The sequence below is a fragment of the Lissotriton helveticus genome, chromosome 8 (genome assembly GCF_964261635.1).
Source record: "Lissotriton helveticus chromosome 8, aLisHel1.1, whole genome shotgun sequence".
NCBI lineage: Eukaryota > Metazoa > Chordata > Amphibia > Caudata > Salamandridae > Lissotriton > Lissotriton helveticus.
The window spans coordinates 876,378,705-876,398,054 of record NC_136069.1 but is presented as its reverse complement, the minus strand read 5'-3'; the positions used below and the strand labels follow the sequence as shown (position 1 = coordinate 876,398,054).

At 45.3% G+C, this 19,350-nt stretch overlaps 1 protein-coding gene across 2 annotated transcripts in view; it reads left to right on the top strand.

Annotated features, from left to right (window-relative positions):
- EPHA3 (EPH receptor A3) overlaps window positions 1-19,350 on the top strand; it is a 960,369-nt gene that overhangs the window by 425,283 nt on the left and 515,736 nt on the right. The gene's annotated exons all lie outside the window — the stretch shown is intronic.

Below are 19,350 nucleotides of genomic sequence, written 5' to 3'. Positions count from 1 at the left end.
TTGCATAGGGACCTCATTCCTTGGGCCAACATCAGCTCAAAGGGGTCCAGGACCCCATTTCCGGACCCCAAAGACAAACAACGAGGTCCAGAACCCGATCCCCAGGAGCGAGACAAAGGACGCTGCTCCCTGCTGTGGGAGCGTTAGGAAAGGACTCCTGTGTGTCGTGAGCAGATACATAGGATGTTGTCAGCTCCACTCGAAAACTGAGATGTGTATGGGGAGCTGGCCGGATTGTAGGTGCCTTGGGCTTCCACATGCTGCTCCACCACCAAAACTGACTTGGGGTGTCTATAAAACAGCAAATTGTAGTAAAAAGGTACTTGACCGTGGGTCCACATGTTCAGCTTTTGTGGCTTATCACGGATCAAGGGCGCAATATATTACTCGTCAATTACTACAATAACGTGTTTGACAACTCAAGGATGACAGTAGTCAATGATCTAGCGAGTAAAATTGATAATTTTAGCACTGAATTAAATGTTTTATTTGATTTTATCTGGGTGGGTGATTTTAACTTACAGTTATGTGAATTATCTACCCAAAAGGTATGTGGGGTTATTAATAACGTTGGTGCAGATGACCTACATTTTAAACATAACAGTTAGGGTGATTCATTACATAAGCTTATGGGCAGCCATGACCTGGAAATCTTAGATTTCGTTAAGGATGATCAGGGTCAGACTATCCCTACTTTTAAGAACAAGCAGAGTTGCTCAGTTATTGATCACGTAATTGTTTCATCGAATATCACCCCATACTGTATCCCCCCCAGGATTGAGATCTCATCTTTAAGTGATCATAATTGTATAATTCTGAAAGGTACACTGTGGGGGAAAAGCACCGGGGTTGTGGGTACTACAATCGCCAACGTACAGCCATACAGACCTAACGGTGTAAGAATAAGATGGGTTGGGGAAAAGGCTAAAGACCTGTTAAGTTCCATCGTTAAAGAAAGTCTATCTGATATTACCCTTATCCTTGACACAAATGTAGATCACGGGCGGGTTTTAACCGCTTTTAAAGACATTAATAATTCTATTGATGCCAGGTTCACCAGACCAAAGAAAATACATAGTGGAAATGGACCGGGTTGGTTTGACCATATGTGTACCAGTTTATTAACTAAACTAAAACATGCTCTTGCTAAAAAGCCTAGGGCCTCAGGTGAAATTGTTAATTCAAGACTGGAGTATAAACAAGCATTAAAGAGGAGGAAGGGTGAGATGCAGCAGCAGGCATGGGACTCATTAAATGAAGCTGCAGAGTTATCTAATAATACATTGTTTTGGGCAACAATTAACTCTGCCTTTCTCAGAGAGGAAAATACCCCTGAGCTCAGCGCTAATGTATCTAGCGATGACTGGGTCTCGCATTTCTCCCAAATATTTGGACTATCCAATCCTGCTGATAAACATTCCAGCAGATGGCCTGTCATCCCTTTGGATATAAGTGTGAAAGAGGTTGAGCTTGGCATCGATGCGAGCAAGGGGGGGTCCCTATAGACGTTTATAAAACAGCCCCAGAGCTATGGAGCCCTCTCTGGCAAATTGTTTTTAATGCCGCTGTATGCACTTCGGACTGGACTGTTCCCATGGGGCAACAGGGTCAGAGCTGATTTGCATATCGCCATTGTCTAACCCAGGGTGGTGTGGAGTGCAAAAAAACGATGGATTTGGGCCCAGATCTTTTGACTGGGGGAGTGTGTGACATTGATCCACATTCAGTCCATCACTTGTTGTTTTTGCAATTGCCGCTGTATGCACTGTGGCACCTAAAACGTGGGGGGAATTCATCATCTTCCAGGGCCCATTATATCTCTGCTTCGCAGATCTCAGTAGTGCCTTTGATATGGTCGACCACACTATATTGTGGCCGACCTTGTTACAACTAGGAGCACCTGAGGGGATAATTTTCTTCCTCGCAAGATTATATGAAAAGCTAGAAACCCATGTCCGTTATGGCACTAATGGTGAATGTACCCCGAAATTCAGGGTTAAACGTGGAATCAGGCAGGGCTGTGTATTAGCCCCCCTACTTTTTATATTATTTGTTAATGAAATTGACTACATTTTAAAAAATGTAAACGCTGATGCCCCTAAAATCAAAGGCGTTCCGGTACCAGTGTTACTGTATGCCGACGACGCTGTCCTGCTTTCAAGAACACCACGCGGACTACAGCGACTGATCGATAGATTCGCTATCTTTATCAAGGACCGAAAATTGTCTATCAATAAGGGAAAAACACATACTATGACCTATGGGGCCAGAGTAAGGACTTCTAGTGCCTTTTTCATTGAGGGTGTAAAGGTGCTGGAAGTAGACAAATTTTGCTACCTTGGCATAATCTTTTCAAAAAACAAAAAGTGGACAAATGAATTCAATATTGTCAGTAACAAAATGGCGAAAAATGCACATGGTGTTTTTAGATTTGTGGCAAAAGTGGGCGACAGACGTACCAGGGACATGCTCCACATCTATCAAGCCAGGTGTGTCTCCATCGCAATGTATGGTGCTGGGGTCTGGGGACACACGCGCTCTCATAATTTTCAAGTGGAGGAGAATTCCTTTTTAAAAAGACTCTTATGTTTACCCCCTTCCGCCCCGACTGAGTTGATCCACCGGGAATTGGATATCATTATTTAGATGTAGATCTACTGTCAATGAGGCCATTAATGTTATGGCGGTCGATATGGCTTCAGGACGAAAAGGTTTTTAATAGATCAATTATAGAGGATTGTTTATCAATGGATAAATCCCGTAATATCCCGTGGTTAAAATATGTCGCCGACTGTTATCTAGAAATATTTAATATTGATATTTTGACCGACCCCAGTGCTGCATCTAAGATATCCAAATTTGAATTGAGAACTACATTTCTGGCCCTTAAAGTAAGAAAACGGGCCACACAGTATGGATCAATGTCCACAGTCATGTCTTACAATAAATATAACATGAATGAAGGCTTTCCAGAGTATTTAGTGATGGTAAATAGGCCATCCCATAAGTTTGTTTTAACCAGGTTAAGGTTTGGCATGGCTCATTATTTAGTGGCTTTGCCAAACCAGAAGAAACATCCAACTGGGCCTTGCTTATGTGATGGCGTTACAAAACAAAGCACTATGCACTTTCTATTGATTTGCAAATTATATATGAATTTTCGATTACTTTATTTGAAACCCATGTTTATCAAATATGGTGTATGTACTGTCAATGAGGCGATGAATTTGCTATTTAATTTGGAGTCTGCTGGTATCTGCTTTTTTACTGCCACCTTCCTAAATTGTTCTATCAAAGCACGTAAAAGTATGCTATTTTAGGAACTCTGTTTGTATTTTATACCTCATGTGTTTTGTATTTTACGTGTGCTGGATATTGCTATATTTTAATCGTACATATTTTGTGCTTTTATGGTCATTTTTATGTGCCGAATAAAACTTCATGAATTGAATTGAATTGACTTGGGGTGTCCTTGGGGAAACTCGCACTCCCTTTTAAAAAGAAATGAAAATAAGTCGCACAGTTCTCCTGAACAGAAGGAGAGATGTTACTAAAATATTCACTTCTCCATGAAGAGAGCAGCCAATAATGCCCTTACCGGGCTTTGATTTGAATGCTTTTGTTCTATGCTTGTGGTGGCCCCAATATGACAGGTGCACCACCAATGAATTTAAGAAGAGTCAAGGGGGATTGGAAGGGTTGCAGCAGCCAACCAGAAGTTGTATATAAAACTAACCCTACGTTTCTGGGGACATGGCACTTATGACCCCTGATGATTTTCATAATTGTTTCAAGAAATTTGAATCCTGGGATTTTTGGTCTTTAGCCTTGGAGTGTAGTGATTTCTAATAATTGGTTTCATGGCTGCATTGTATATGGCCTTAATATATTAAAGCAAGTCACAGACAAGTTTTATGTTGCTTTTTAAAAAAAATTGTTTTTATTGAATTTGATGACAATCACATACATAGTAAAGATTAATAAATTGACTAGTTACTCATATCTTTACACATTATACAGGGGTCAGCAAGACATATACATTAATTAAACACAACTCTGTCTATATTTCTGCGCATTTCCAACTCCACCATTGGGGATATGCATACTTCTCCATGATAAGCATTCCATTTGGACCATTTCCTGTCCCATTTTTTGGGCACCCCTGGGCTATGAAGACCTCTTTCTCCGTTATCATGTACCTCTCTAATTCTGTCACCCATACAGAAGTGGAGGATGGAGTCGCCCCCCAATCCCCTCACTAGTTCCCGCTTGACCAATGTGTACCCTAGCATCACCAGCTGTTGTTTGATTTCAGTAAGGTCAGTTGCGTCCCAAATGTTGAGTAGTCCCAGCCGTGCTGTCAGAGCTACTTCCTTCCCCACTGGGGTCTGTATGTGGTTTGTGGCTTCTTCCCATAAATGACGGATAGCCGGGCAACCCCAGATAATATGATAGAAGGTGACTGGCTGTTGGCAACCCCACAAACAGAGGTCATCACGTCTTGCACCTATTTTAGCTAAGGTTATCCCTGCCATGTAGGACCGGTGTAAAATCATAAGCTGTATTAGTCTAAATCTGAGTGTGGTGGCTGCTTCTCTAGGGGACATAAGGGCCGATCACCAATCCTCACCATCTATCGGTCCCAAGTCTCCCTGCCACTGCCCCCTAAGTTTACTGAAGATATCGGGCAGATTGTTGCTGAGTCTTTTATATGTTAAAGATATGGCTTTGGAGTGTAGTGGCCCATCCAGCAAGCGATCCTCCAATGGCGATGTTTTTGGAAAGGCCACCTGTAAGGCATGCCGTATTTGCAGGTATCTGAATACTTTCCCCTTAGCCATTTGATAACGTCTCTGGAGTTCCTCAAACTTGAGTATCGAACCCTTTTTAACCAAATCCCCTACCACTGAAATTCTAATAATGTCCTATTTATCGAACCCAGGTTGATAACACAGCATGCCCGTTTCTGGGCGTACCACAGAGGCGTTGCCTTGGTGAGGGTATTAGCCCAACCCAGTCGAGAGCGCACTTGGTGCCTAGTGTTATGTTGCTTGTCAATGCTTTGTTGATATGATATTGCAGATAGTGATCTCTAATAACCATTTCAATGCTTTATTGACAATTAATTCATTTGAACACGGTTATTTATTTCAACATATACTGGTGATTGTTTTTTAAACATGTGGGTATTGGTCTTTTATTATGGTGAGATCTTGACAAAATCAATAGACTTTCCTTATAGTTTAAGTTAGTTACCTTTGACAAAGCCAATAGGCTTGCCTCATGTTTTAATGGGGCGACCCTTGTCAAAGCAAATATATATATTGATTATTGATGTGATGCCCAATGACAAAGCCATTATCCCTGCTTTACCGAAAGTGACATACCTCTATATTGTGATAGTCTATCGTTTATAGTTTGTGATACTGTGATTTTGGGTTGATGACCCAGTATGTATCAAATGTGATTTCAGATTGTCACTAAATGTATTTCTATCTTGTTGATATATCATGTGATCAAGGCCTGCAAAGGCTGAAACACGTAATGACGGACTGTTTACAATAAACACTTAGGGGCCGATTAGGATGGCGGACGGACTTGCGTCCGTCCGCCACCCCTGAGTAGGAGGGACCGTCCGCATGGGCAGCGGCGGTCCCTCCATGGCAATTAGTATGTGACCGCCAGGGTGGCGGTCACATCCTCTATTATTAACATTGCAGCGGTGCAGCTTCAAGCTGCACCCGCCGCAATGTTAAAAATGCATGTGTTGCATTTACATGCACAAAGCGGCAGGCACCGCACGGTGCCTGCTGCTTTGTGTACGCAAATGCAGGGGGGTACCATAGGTACCCCCCATGTGCACCCCCCACCCCCCATTCACCCAGGGGGCCCGCAACGGGCCCCCAAAGTGAATGTCCGTATGCTTTTCCATGGCGGAAAAGCCGCAGTGGAAAAGCATATTTACACAAACATCATAATATGGCGGACGGTGTCTCATAGACACCGCCTGCCATGTTATAGCTTTTCCGCGCGCGGTCGGAAGCCGACCGCGGCGGAAAAGCGGCGGACGGAATTCCAGACCCACCAGCCATCCTAATTTGGCGGTGGGTCTTTGGAGTCTCCGTCGCGGTTTTTCCGCATCCTCCAGGCCGGCGGACACTTCCGCCGGCCCGGAGGATGCGGAAAAACCGCCATCCTAATCGGCCCCTTAATCTGCATTGAATATTCGTGGTCCGTGCCCATTTGTTGTCAGGAGCGGATATTTGGATTTGTATATATATATATATATATATATATATTACCTAAAGAAGGTCACCAGTAGGTAATTATAGTTAGGACCTTGTCTCTATTCAAAAAGCATTTTTTCTTTTGCCAATATTTTTTGCTCCGTTTGAAGAATCTTTGCAACATTTTCAAAACTAATGGGGGGCTCCGGTCAACTCCTGTTTTGCAAGTTTCGTGGTGATTTGTCAAGTGGGAGCAGAGAAAAAAGGGGGGTCCCAAAATGTGTTTTCTCCATGTTAATTTCAATAGGAAATGTTTGTCACAGCAACAGCCCGAACTGCTGAAGGGAATTTCACCAAATTTGACAGGGAGCTAGCTCTTTGTCAAGACTGCACTCATTGCTTTCAATGGTATAAATCTGTTCAGTAGGTCCTGGGAAATTCAAAAATATAAAATTAGTGATATCTGGTGACCGCGGTGGATCCGCAAACCCTCCAGATCAGAAGCTTGACTCTGATTGGGTGCCAACACTTCAAACCAGAAAGTGTTGGCAGAAAGGTTAAAAATGAGGAACAGGGGGCAGGGTAGAAACACCCTGACCCCCTAGGCCTGCTCAGGAGGTCCCAAAAAGCATTGGTTAAAAAAAAAAATTCGGCAGGTTTGTGGACCCTATGTGAATCCCGCTGAAATCTTTTTTAAAACAGGAAGCGCAGTGATCTGCGCTTCATTTTAATAAGCCCCTGGGTGGGCCAGGTCCCAGGGGCAATGTGGACAATATATGCGGGGGTTGCACAGGCTCCCGCAGCCCTGGGGACTGACACCTCGCCAGGCTTTTTTATTATATAAAGCGGGAGGCTCCTGCCCCCCATACTGCCCCGGGGACCACCACCTCCCTGGGGCATTCCAAAATAATGGGTGGGTTGGCCTTGCGGGCCCCCCAAGCCCCGGGGACTGCCACCTCCCCGGAGCTTCAATATTTAAATGCAAGGGGGGGCTGGCATCCCTCCACAGCCCCGGTCACCGGCATCTCCCCGGGGCTAGCTTTAAAAATGATGTGTGGGGGCTCGAGCCCTCTCACACTGCCCGGGGGACCACCACCTCCACGGGTCACACTTTATTCTAATATAGGAGTCCGTTATAGACCCCCGGCCCCAGGGACCACCACCTCTCCTGGGCTATGTACAAGTTGGGAGGGGGGCTATAAGGCCCCCCTTCAAAGCCCTCCTTTGCCCTGGGGACCACCACCCCCCAGGACCGGATCCAGCAATGCCCCGGGGTGCCCACCGCTGGGACATTGCAGTTGCAATGTCATTGCAAACTTCTGCTTCGCTTCATGGAATTGAGAGCAGAAAAACTGTTCTAGCTTCCAGCAAAGTAGATTTTCTTTTGAACAAAGGGAGCTGCATGTTTATAGCTCCCTTTTTCCTAAAGCAATGCCGGCTCCCGCAGGAGCCGGGGAGCCAGCAGGGACTGCGGGGGCATTGGGGTTCCCCCAGAAGTCCCCAAACGTGAGCCCAGTTAGAGGGGCCACATGGCCCCTTCCCTTAAAGTAAAAAAAGTACAAAAAGAAGCAAAGCCCCAGGGGATAGGGTCACTGGGGCCCCCTCCCTTAAATGTAGATTTTTTTTTAAGCATCCCTCTTCCTGTTTAAAAAATAATAATTAAAGAACGGCCCAGGCCCTGGGGGATGGGGTCTTCAGGGCCGAAAAAATATTAAGAGAAAAATATTAAGAGAAAAATATTAAGAGAATATTAAGGGGCCACACAGACCCCCTTCTAAAAAAAAAAGAAAAGAAAAGAGAAGCCGGTATCTTGCCGGAAACTCCGCCCCCTCCCTGCACCACTCTGCAAACGCACCTCCTGGCACGTTCTGGGTTGGGGGATTAAGTCCCCTAGAATCCAAAGGGTCCTTAGGGGCCAGCTAGCCCACCAGGTACCTCCAGTAACCCCTACACAGTGGGATTGCTGAGAGGTGGTCCAAGGCCACGCCCCTTTGTACACCACTCTGCAAGTGCGCCTCTTGGCGCACTGCTGGTGGGGTGATGAGGTCCTCCTGTGTACTGAAGACTTCAGCACTAAAGTGGACTTCATCCCCTGAGCAGAGGTACCCCAAGATGCATGTTTACAGAGTGGTGTAAAAAGGGGGCATTGCTTCGGACCACTATCATCAATCCAGCTGTGTTGCCCTTACTATAGATAAGAGGAGGGCTAGTTGGCCCCCAGGGACCCTGAGGAGGCAAGGGGACTTAACCCCCCAACCAAGAGCTCACCAGGAGGCACTTTTGCAGGGTGGTGCAGAAAGGGGCATTTTCTGGGTCCACCTCTCAGCATTCCCACTATCTGTGGCTAACTGGAGGTATCACGTAGGCTAGTTGGCCCCTAAGGACCCTCAGCAGTGAAGCAGACTTTAATCCCCATCCAAGAGCACGCCAGGGAGTGCGTTTGCAGACTGGTGGGCAAAGAAGGCGTGGCCTGCTATGAGAACTTACCAATGCTGCTGTGTGGGACTTACTGGAGGTAATAGGAGGGGTAGTTGGCCCCCAAGGTTGTCCTTCGGGGCCAACTTCCCCTCCTGTTATCTCCAGTATTTCCAACACAGTGGGATTCCTGAGAGGTATTCAGAGGCCAGGCCCCCTTTCTGCACCACTCTGCAAACGTGCCTACTGGCACACTACGTGTTGGGGGATGAAGTCTACTTTACGCCTGAGGGACTTTGGGGGCCAAGAAGCTCTCCTGGTACCTCCTGTAAGTCCTACGCTGTGGAATTCCTGAGCGCTGGTCGGGGGACCAGCCCCCTTTCTGCACCACCCTGCAAATGTGACTACTAAGTTATAGTTATAAATTAGCATTTAAAACCCTTAAAAATTCGCTGGAAAAAGCATAGGTTTCATGGATATTATATTTAGGAATTAGCATTTTAAAAACCTTACAAATTACAAATTCATTGAAAAAACCAAAGGTTTCAGGGACGTTATAGTTAGTCACTCGTACAAAACCAGAGAAATTCATCCGTTATAGTTAGCTGAGCTAACTATAACTCACGCCCCTCCAATGCACTGCTGATGACATCACATATTACATCACTCATTACATGGTCAGTGATATCCCCTTTTTGGTTCAGCAGCTGTGTTGAATGTTTCGGGGTGGTCGGTCCAGTGGGGCTGAGAAAAAGGGGGGTCAGAAAGTGCATTTTCTCCATGTTATGTGGACTGCCATCCTCTCGGGGCGCTGATCCTTGGGAGCCAACAACCCCTCCTGTTACCTCCAGTAAGTCTCACACAACGGGATTGATAAGAGGTCTTCAGAGGTCACACCCCCTTTCCCTTTCTCAACAACTCTTCAAACGCGGCTCCTCATGCACTGCTGGTTGGGGTTTGAAGTCCGCTTAACTCCTGTGGACCTTGGGGGGTAAGAATCCCTTCTGGTACCGCCTGTAAGTCCTACACAGCTAGATTCGTGGGAGATGGTCAGAGGCTCCTCCCCCTTTCACCACCAATCTGCAAACATGACTACTACTTGAAAAACCATAGAAATTCACTGAAAAAAAACAAAGGTTGCAAGGACATTATAGTTAGGCTCAGGTTTCACCCATACAAAACCACTGAAATTAAGCCATATGGTTAGTGAGCTCATTATAACTCATGCCCCACAATACACTGCTTATAACCTCAGATATTACATCACTCAAAATATGGTCAGTGACATCACTGTTGACATCTCAAATACCATTCACAGAATCTATGATGCACCCACTCACACCTCCATATAAGCTTTCACACACCCACTCCAACTTCCATACTAAAGTTCTCAAACCCATTCACAATCCCATAACAGTACTTACACAGCCACTTGCTGATTCATAGATCAACACACACATCCACTCACTCAGCTACTCATGTACCCACTCACACACTAATACAGCTATTGACAAATACACTCATACAGCCACTCACACATTAAGTCAGTCACCCATAGAGCTACTCACACACTTACTCACTCATCCATACAATCACCCAGCCACTTACTGACCCATACAGTTACATACACACTCACTCACTTACTCCTACAGATACTAACATGTACTCACTCACCCATACAGTCACTGACACAAGCACTCACTCACCCATACACCTACTCTCACATTCATTCCCTCACCCATATAGTCACTCACATACCCCATCACTCACCTATACTGCCTTTCACATACCCAGTTACTAATCCATATATCACTGACACATGCACTAACTCACCGACACAGCCATACACATACTCATTCCTGCCTTGGATCCAGTATTCCTAAACAGGGCCTGGCATTCCTGCTGCCTCGTGCATGCCTTAGTGCCACGAGTCTGGTGTTCTGCGCTCAGGCATGTCAATTCAATTCAATTCAATTCAAAAGTGCTTTATTCGAGTATTACTCATAAAAGCAGACGAACAAACACATAATAAAATACTATTAAATTACAAAGTCAAATATGACTTAAGCACGATACACGTTAAAAAGACGGTTAAAATTACATTTCATCCTGTTATTTACAGACAAAGGTGCAAAGTTCGTATAATAAAAAATCAATTTTAAAAATATACGTTCATCAGATAACACCTCGCATGGGAGCAGAGAATAGATGATCTAGCAGTCTCTGTTCAACTAAGCAGAGAGTAGTCACCCTGCTAGCAATCTCTGCCTAATTACCCACGCCCACCCCAGGTACTTAGCAGTCGCTATGATAATCCAATTTAAGGAGGTAGAATTAACAATGCGTAGAGCTACCATACTGCTTTTAGTGCCCAGGTTTCTACACATTGGAGCCAACCAAACACGTCTGGGAGCAGAATATGCATTACAGGCAAACAAGAAGTGACCCAACGTTTCCTTTCCTTCCCCACAAATTGGGCAGATAGCTGGACCTCCATTTCTCCATTTTGATGTTAAGTTACTCAGAGGTAGAGAGCCAGCCCTCATTTGAAAAAACAGTTTCCTGTCCATGGGTTTAGTTATAAGATCCCAATACATTTCAAACATGGGAAACAGTTTAGCTTCAAGGAAAGCAGTCGTCATAGACCCATTATTGTTACTAAGGAAGCTCCTGTTTTCAACCTGTTCCCAAAAAAGATTTTTTATGAACAACTTGGATGGGAAGGATGACCCAGTTGGATCGGACCACAATTCGGTTAACCCTAGTTCACTTAATGCTGTTTTTAATGATCTAAACCATCTGATTTTATGGAATCGGTCTGCTTTGATGACATCAGCAAACCCTGCTGCATATTGTGACAACTCAGGGGTGGTCCAGATTCTACGCCAATATAATATCGGACGGAGTTTGCACATTGCCGAGATTTCCTTCCTGCCAAGGTCATATCTGAGAGGCAAAATGGGGCTACTCTGTGGGGTTCCAGTTAATTTCCGGAGGAAGTTATTCTCTGATGTCTGTAACTCCTGGAGATTTTCTTGCCCCCACATCTCTGCCCCATACAATGCTGACCCTATTGCCTTAGCCTCATATATGATCAGGGGGGGTTTAATTGGTTTGGTCAAAGATTTGCTATGCTCCTTAACGATGGTACCAGCCAGTTGTTTGTGTCTTAATACTGCAATGTTTAAATGATGGTTCCATCTATTATCATTTGAAATGTGGATCCCCAGGTAAGTAAAAGAATTTACTACATCGAGGCAACGCCCACTCATGGATATTTTAGATTTAAAATTTTTAGGAGGATTAAATACCATGAGTTTTGTTTTGGCTGCGTTTACCTCCAAGCCGTGGTCACTACAAAATTTGTCAAAAATTACCAATGCCTTTTGCAGACCGCTGGGGGATTTTGATAAAATTAAGGTGTCGTCTGCGAACATTAAAATAGGAACTTTTACACCTGCAAGTGAGGGAGCATCTACTGGCTCGGCTTGCATGCGGGGAACAATTCTATTAATAAAAAGTGTAAACAATGTCGGTGCCATTGAACAGCCCTGTCGTACCCCACGCTCGACAGGAAAATCAATGGTATCATTGCCATAACCACCCCATTGAATTTTGGCATAAGTACCCTCATGGAGTCTCATGATCAAAGTTAAAATGGTCATCGGGACCCCCAGGGCAGCCAGCACCTCCCACAATTTTGCCCTCGGCACCAGGTCGAATGCAGCCCTTAGGTCAACGAAAGCTGCATAGAGACTGCATCCACCCAGAACCACTGTCCTCCACTGTATCAATTGAAAACGGAAGACCTGGTCCACAGTGCTGGTTGCTCTGCGAAACCCAGCCTGAAAAGGAGATAAAACATTCTGCTCCTCTGCCCAATCAAGCAAGTTGTTAATGATTACACGTCCTACAACTTTTTGAACCGTGTCAATTAAGCTGATTGGGCGGTAATTGCAAGGTTGGGCGCGATCTCCCTTTTTATATACTGGGATAATAACAGCACCCGGCCAGGATACCGGGATTTCAGCGCCCCTAGCAATATGATTTAGTAGAAGGCAGATGTACTTACTCCACCTGTCGGTGTCATTTAGAAAGACGTCCGCCGGGACTCCGTCAATACCCGGAGCTCGGCCACTGTGCACAGATTTCAGGGCAGTCAGGACTTCGCTCTGCACAAAAATGTCTTCATCTGCGAACAGATAAGTTGGGCTAGCGCTATTATCAAGCTGATCCCTGGAGGAGTACTGCTCGCTGAAAAATTTAACCCATGCATCGTGGGAGACATTATTATTGGGAGTTTCTGGAGATCTGTCGTGGCCCCATTTGACAATATGCCAAAATAGTCTAGAGTGTTTGCATTCACTAGCACATTTCAGTTTCTGCCAGTGGTCTTCGTCCCATTCTCTTTTAGCCCTAGCGATGCAGTTTTTATAGTGCTTCCTGGCAGATCGGATCTCACTCAAATTATTACTTTTGATTGCAGCTCCTAGTTTAAATCTTGCTACCCTGCAATCTTGATTGTACCACTTTGCTGATTTATGCGGGCGGGCCCTAATGTTATGTACGGGTTTTAAGAAGAAACTTTTAACTTCATTAAAAAGAGTCGTGTGTGCTTTATTAATATCTTCATGTCCCTGTGAAGACCCAGCAATACTCTCCAGTGCCAAAATGGCCTTGTCTGCCGCTGCTCCTATCTTTATCAGGACCTGCTGGTCTGTCTTAACACCAGACCACCTTAACCTACGCATGTTATTAGATGGAATGATCGTCGGGAGCACAAGTTGGTCACAAGGGGTTGGAGCAATTTCGTTAGATGTCCACCAGTTATGAGAGACACATAACGGATCGTGGTCGCCTTCTGGCCTAGCTGTTACTACCATGTCACTGAGAGATGACCATATGGATATACTACATATGACGTAGTCAATGCGACTTTTACTTCGCCCGTTATTAAAAGTCATGGCGGGAACACGATCTGATTTGGTCCGACCATTCAAGGCTCGTAGCCCGTGCTCCAGACACATAGCGTTTAGGCCTAGGATGTCAGCCGTCCACCGAGTTATCGGTGGGGAATCTAGTGTGGGGATGTTCCAAAGCTTATCTTCCTCAGCTCCAAGAGGAGAATCACCAGTGATAAGAGGTTCGAAAGTGCGATTTAAATCGCCTGCAATTAGAATGTTTTTTCCTGCAGATTGTGTCTCAAGAAGATTAAAAAGACTCAGAAGAACCTCAGATTTACCTTTACTTCCACCTCTAACATAGATATTATAAATATCTATGGAGATGGATAGATCACTAGTCAATCTAATGAGCTGGATATCTTTTTGGTCAAACTCCCCACTTTTTACAGTAAATTTTAAAGACTGCCTAATCCATATGATAAGGCCCCCCATCGGCCGCCCTTTAGGGCCCTTAATAGCAGGAACATGAAAATTTACATACCCCAAGGCAAAAATAGGATCGCACGCCCAGGTCTCTTGGAAGATGCAAAGGTCGTAATTATTAATAAATTCAAACCAATCAGCGCAATCCATCTTGGAACAAAGTCCAGCCACATTCCAGGACAAAAGATTCCCAGAATTAGATGTCGTAAGAGAACAGGGGTTAATAGTAGTCTTGTGTAACATACAACCCCCTATGACCTGATTTATGCTTTTTACATTCAATGGCCCTGGTGAATCATCGGACGGATACCCCTGAATACAACCTGTAGTTAAATTATTGACTGCATCAAAAGTTCTTTGGTCGGAGAGGGGCAAGGGGATAGAGTTGCAAATAGATGGTTGTCAATCGCAATCATTTAAATTAGACAATGCAGAAAAACGATTTTCCAACCCCAAACCCCAGTCCACTGAAGCAACATCCTTCCTCCCCCTCTTGGTCACAATGTTCCATTTGGTTCTCAAAATACTTGAGTTTGGGCCACTTCCCTTACTTGGATAGAAGAAGTCCAAAGTCAATGGAACTATTGAGGTTGTTCTCCGTTGTGGTGGTAGGATGTTAGGTAAGATGTTAGGCAAAACCCCAGGATCAGAAAAATGTAGGACGACACACTCCCCTTTGAACTTTTTCTCCCTGTCCCCAATCCACCGGACCCTTCTTGCGTTAACGAGCTCTTCAGAGAGTTGCTGTTTTCCCCATGGAGTGATTACCATGTTGTTGGTCAACCATGATAGAGATTTGTTTATTAACGAAGATGTAGATTCACACTCACCTTGAGCCAAGGGAGGAACGTTAGCAAGAACAAGTACCAATGGGGAAGCTTCAACCACAAGCTCGAAAGTCCCTTTTTCAGTAGATGGGTCTTCAGCAGCAGGAGCAGGGATTGGGGCAATAAGAGAGACACCAGGAAAAATACTATTAGTTGCCGTTTGGGGGTTTGGTGCAGGGGTAGGGGTGAATCCACTGTTAGCTGCAGTTACTAATTTGCTTAGAGATTCCTCTAACTTGGCAGAGACATTTTCCGGGAGTTTACCTAACTCACCCAAGGTTTTTTCCAGTAGCCCTTCCAGTCGATTAACCTCAGAGGTCAGCTTATCTATTTTGCTGACCAGAGGTTTAACCACACCTTTGATTTTAGTATCCATCATAACCAATAGTTTATTAAATTGGGCATTTGAAAGTGTGACATAAGCCTCATTAGCAAGATTGAACTCCTCTTCCTCTGATTGTTTCCTCGGGAGGTTTACAACTTTGTTCTTAGCTGACCTTAGACACTCCCGTTTCCCCGGAACGGGTGATGGAGGAGAGATGGAGGAATCATGACTAGTGGTTATCTCTGTCAGTACTTCATTAACGCTAAGGTCTTCAGGTCCAGCAACAGTACCACTTGGCTGTATGAATATAGTATCCGGAAGTGAGTCGGGTATTGCACAATTTGTGCTGTTATTAATCTGATGGCCAAAGGGATCATCTGACTCGATATCAATTAAGAGAGATTGGGTGGATGAATCTATTCCCAAAGATGCTCTCCTGCCAATGTTAATTTTTTCGACAACTTGTACCAAGTAGTTCTCAATAGAATTGCTAGGAGTGAGTAGCTTTTTAGGAGGCATGATACTCTTTGCACACAACCAAAGTTAAAAACTTACGATGGAATGTGCCGGGATGATGATGTGCGCAGAAGCGTCGAAATCAGGACAACAAACCAAGAGACCAAGCCCAACCCAACCTTGGTCAACCTCGGACGGCCTCAGACGGCCCGCCCTTTGCCCGGGCTTAGCCCCGGGCGTCCCGCACGCGTCCCGCGTAGCGGGTATCAGTGGCTCCTAATGAGGAGATGAGGCGGTTGGGGGCGGGACAAGCAGGGAGAGCGTCCAGGTGCAGGGGATGGCTACACAGGGACTCCTGGGAAATGGAGTCCCTGTCCCTCACCTGGCGCTCGCAGCCCTGGCTGAAAGTTCTCCTCTCCTTCCCTTCGAGCACCCAGTACGCCGACAAGGTCTTTCGCCTCAGCGAGGCAGCCCAGCAGGACGGGCGATGCGGGACCCGCGCAGCGGGTTCCGCGAGGCGTAGCAGCAGTTCAAATTGATCCGGCAATAAGGACGTTGCAGGGATATTCCACGAGCTCCCTGGTCAGTAGCAGTTAGTTCAATAGTTCCCAGCTGGCTTCAGTGAGCGACAGCTTTAGCCCGGCGGTCGGGGGCGGGACAAGCAGGGAGAGCGTCCAGGTGCAGGGGATGGCTACACAGGGACTCCTGGGAAATGGAGTCCCTGTCCCTCACCTGGCGCTCGCAGCCCTGGCTGAAAGTTCTCCTCTCCTTCCCTTCGAGCACCCAGTACGCCGACAAGGTCTTTCGCCTCAGCGAGGCAGCCCAGCAGGACGGGCGATGCGGGACCCGCGCAGCGGGTTCCGCGAGGCGTAGCAGCAGTTCAAATTGATCCGGCAATAAGGACGTTGCAGGGATATTCCACGAGCTCCCTGGTCAGTAGCAGTTAGTTCAATAGTTCCCCCCTGTCACTCCTGACTTGTGTCCATCATCCCCACTTGCGTCAGTCATTCTCAGCAGTGCCTCGTACACCTATCTTACGCCTGTCATTGTGATCTTGTTTTCAACATTCCTGCCTCCGTATTTCAGTCCCAGCTCGTGCCTGGTATGTCACCCTTCTCTCTGGCCTTTCCATATCATGTCTGGTATTCCCACCTTCAGTTGGTCATTCTTGTATCGTGATTGTCCTTCTTGCCCTTTGTCATTTGCTCTCGCCTTGCACCTGCCAATATTGCCTTCTGTCTGTCATTCTATTATATAGTCATTGCATTAGCCGATAAAGCGCTTAAGGCCTTTGAAGATCGGTAGAACTATACTTTGTAAAACTGGAAGGGATAGAAGAGCGTGTCCGTGACAGGGCCTGTATGGGTCCTATCAGTGTCCTGCATGAGTACCAGCGTTGTGCTCTTGTCTTTTTTATTGCTAAATTAATTTAAGATGAACTGACGGAAGGATGGTATGCTGAAGGATATGAGATGCTGCCATGCAGGAGGTCACCAGCAGCATTGATTCATGTGGCCTGTGAGCCATCATGAAAGAGGCTTTGCAGACAAATGCCTACTGGCTGAAAGCTCACTCTAGGACTATTGGTGCAAATCTGTTTTGCAACATTTTCTATCCCAATGTTATTTTATGGTGTTTTTTGTTGTGTTACATTACCTTACCTCATGTTATGTTATGTAACAAAAGTGCCTCTCTGACTGTCAGAAGTCAGCAGATTTTTCTGTAAGCACCTCAGTGCTGCAGACGCTGCACTAATAAAGCCTTTGAAGATGGAAACGAAAAGAGCTTTTACTGTCAGGCTGATGCAGAGTATGCAAAACACTGATTTTCGACACTTGATACTGAATGCCCTTCTTTTCATCTGCTTCCTTCCATTGTGGCAATTGGCTCTCAGACTTCTGTGTACTCCAGCCTCCAAGCTGTGTCATTTTGGGCTCCTATTTGATGAATCGCTATATTATGTGCTTTTAATTTAGGCGGGGGCCAGTCGAATATCGTGAAATTTCACACATTTCACCTTACGACTGTTAAGAAAAATGCCTGAGATTACACCGTTGTGCCATGCTTCATGTACAACATTTTGATCGAGTAAATATCCCATTTCAGGGGCACGAGGTTAACAAGGCAACTCAATACGAGTGGTTATTGCTTACACCACAAGCAATTTGGTGCTACCTTCTAGCACGAAATGCATCCTCACAGCCATTTCGGATGCAAAGTGCTAGACTGGCATTTAACAAGATTTCATTTGGTTAAAAAAACAAGCATTGGCATAGCCAATAGGTCTCGACTTTGGGACCTTATAAGTGTTTAGTTATCCAGCACAATATCCTTGGTGCAACAACATCAACTGTTGCATAAGGTCCCAAAGGCGAGACCTATTGGCTATGCCAATGCTTCTTCCTACTTACCTCCCCTTTTGCTGTATCTTTTTGTCAGCCTTAGGACTCTGAGCACTTTACCACTGTTGACCAATGCTAAAGTGCTCATGCTTCTACCATAAAGATTGTGACATTGGTGTATACCTATTTGACATATTTAGTTTACTCATAAGTCCCATGTAAAGTGGTATACCATATACCCAGGACCTGTAATCTAAATGCTACTAGTGGGTCTGTATCACTGGTTGTGCACCCACACAATCAGCCTTTCAAATCTGTCTCTAGCCTGCCATTGCAAGGCCAGTGAGTGCAGTTTACTTCCACTTTGTCTTGGCATTTAAAACTACATGCCAAGCCTTAATCTCTCCTTTTATTACACATGTCACCCCTAAGATAGTCCCTGGGTAGCCCTCAGGACAGGGTGCTGTGCATATTAAAGGAAGGACATGCACTTTTCAGTTTTACATGTCCTAGTAGTGGCAAACAGCTGCATTAGTTTTTTTCACTACTGTGAGGCTTACTCCTCTCATAGGCTAACACTGGGAATTATTTTTAGTTGTAATTCCTAATTAGAAAGGTCTAGCTGCATCAGCTTTCCTGTCTTTTTCGAATGGTAATGATGAATCCTATCTACTGGCAAAGTTGGATTTAAATTGACTATTTTAGAAATGTCACTTTTAGAAAGTGAACATTTCTCTGCTCTGTGTGTCTACAGCCTTTCTCTAATACACATTTGCGGTGGGTGGCAGCTACACTTTGTGCATTCCCTCTAGACAGCCACAAACACAGGAAGGGTCGGTGTGACAAAAACACATCTGCATTCATATGCATTCTAATAGCTCTTTCTGGGCAGGAAGAGAGGAGGGAGCTGAAACTTACGCCAGAATAGACAATGTCCTGTTTCACACAAAGGGATGATAACCTCCTCCTGAGTCTGAAGTCAGGGCTAGAAAGAAAGGGGGACCTGTGCACTTCAAGGGCCTGCTTTGAAGTCACCTCCAAGTCAAAGGGAAACCTTGGTATAAATACTGGGGCATTGATCCTACCAAGACAGTACACTACTGGACCTGTGAATAACTTTGACAGAGTATAGACTGCTGTGCTACAAGGATTGCCACTCTGATTGACTGCTGCTCTGGAAGAACTGATTTTATGCTTTGCTGTGCTGCCCTGCCATGCTGAGGACATGGCTGGACTCATCTCACTTGAACCCAGAGTGACTCTATGGGTGTGCTAGCTTGCCCCCTATTCTGAAGTCTCAGTGCCATCAAAGACTTCTTTCAACTCTGCAACATCACCTGTAACTCAGCCATCTGTGAGTCCTGCCCTGCC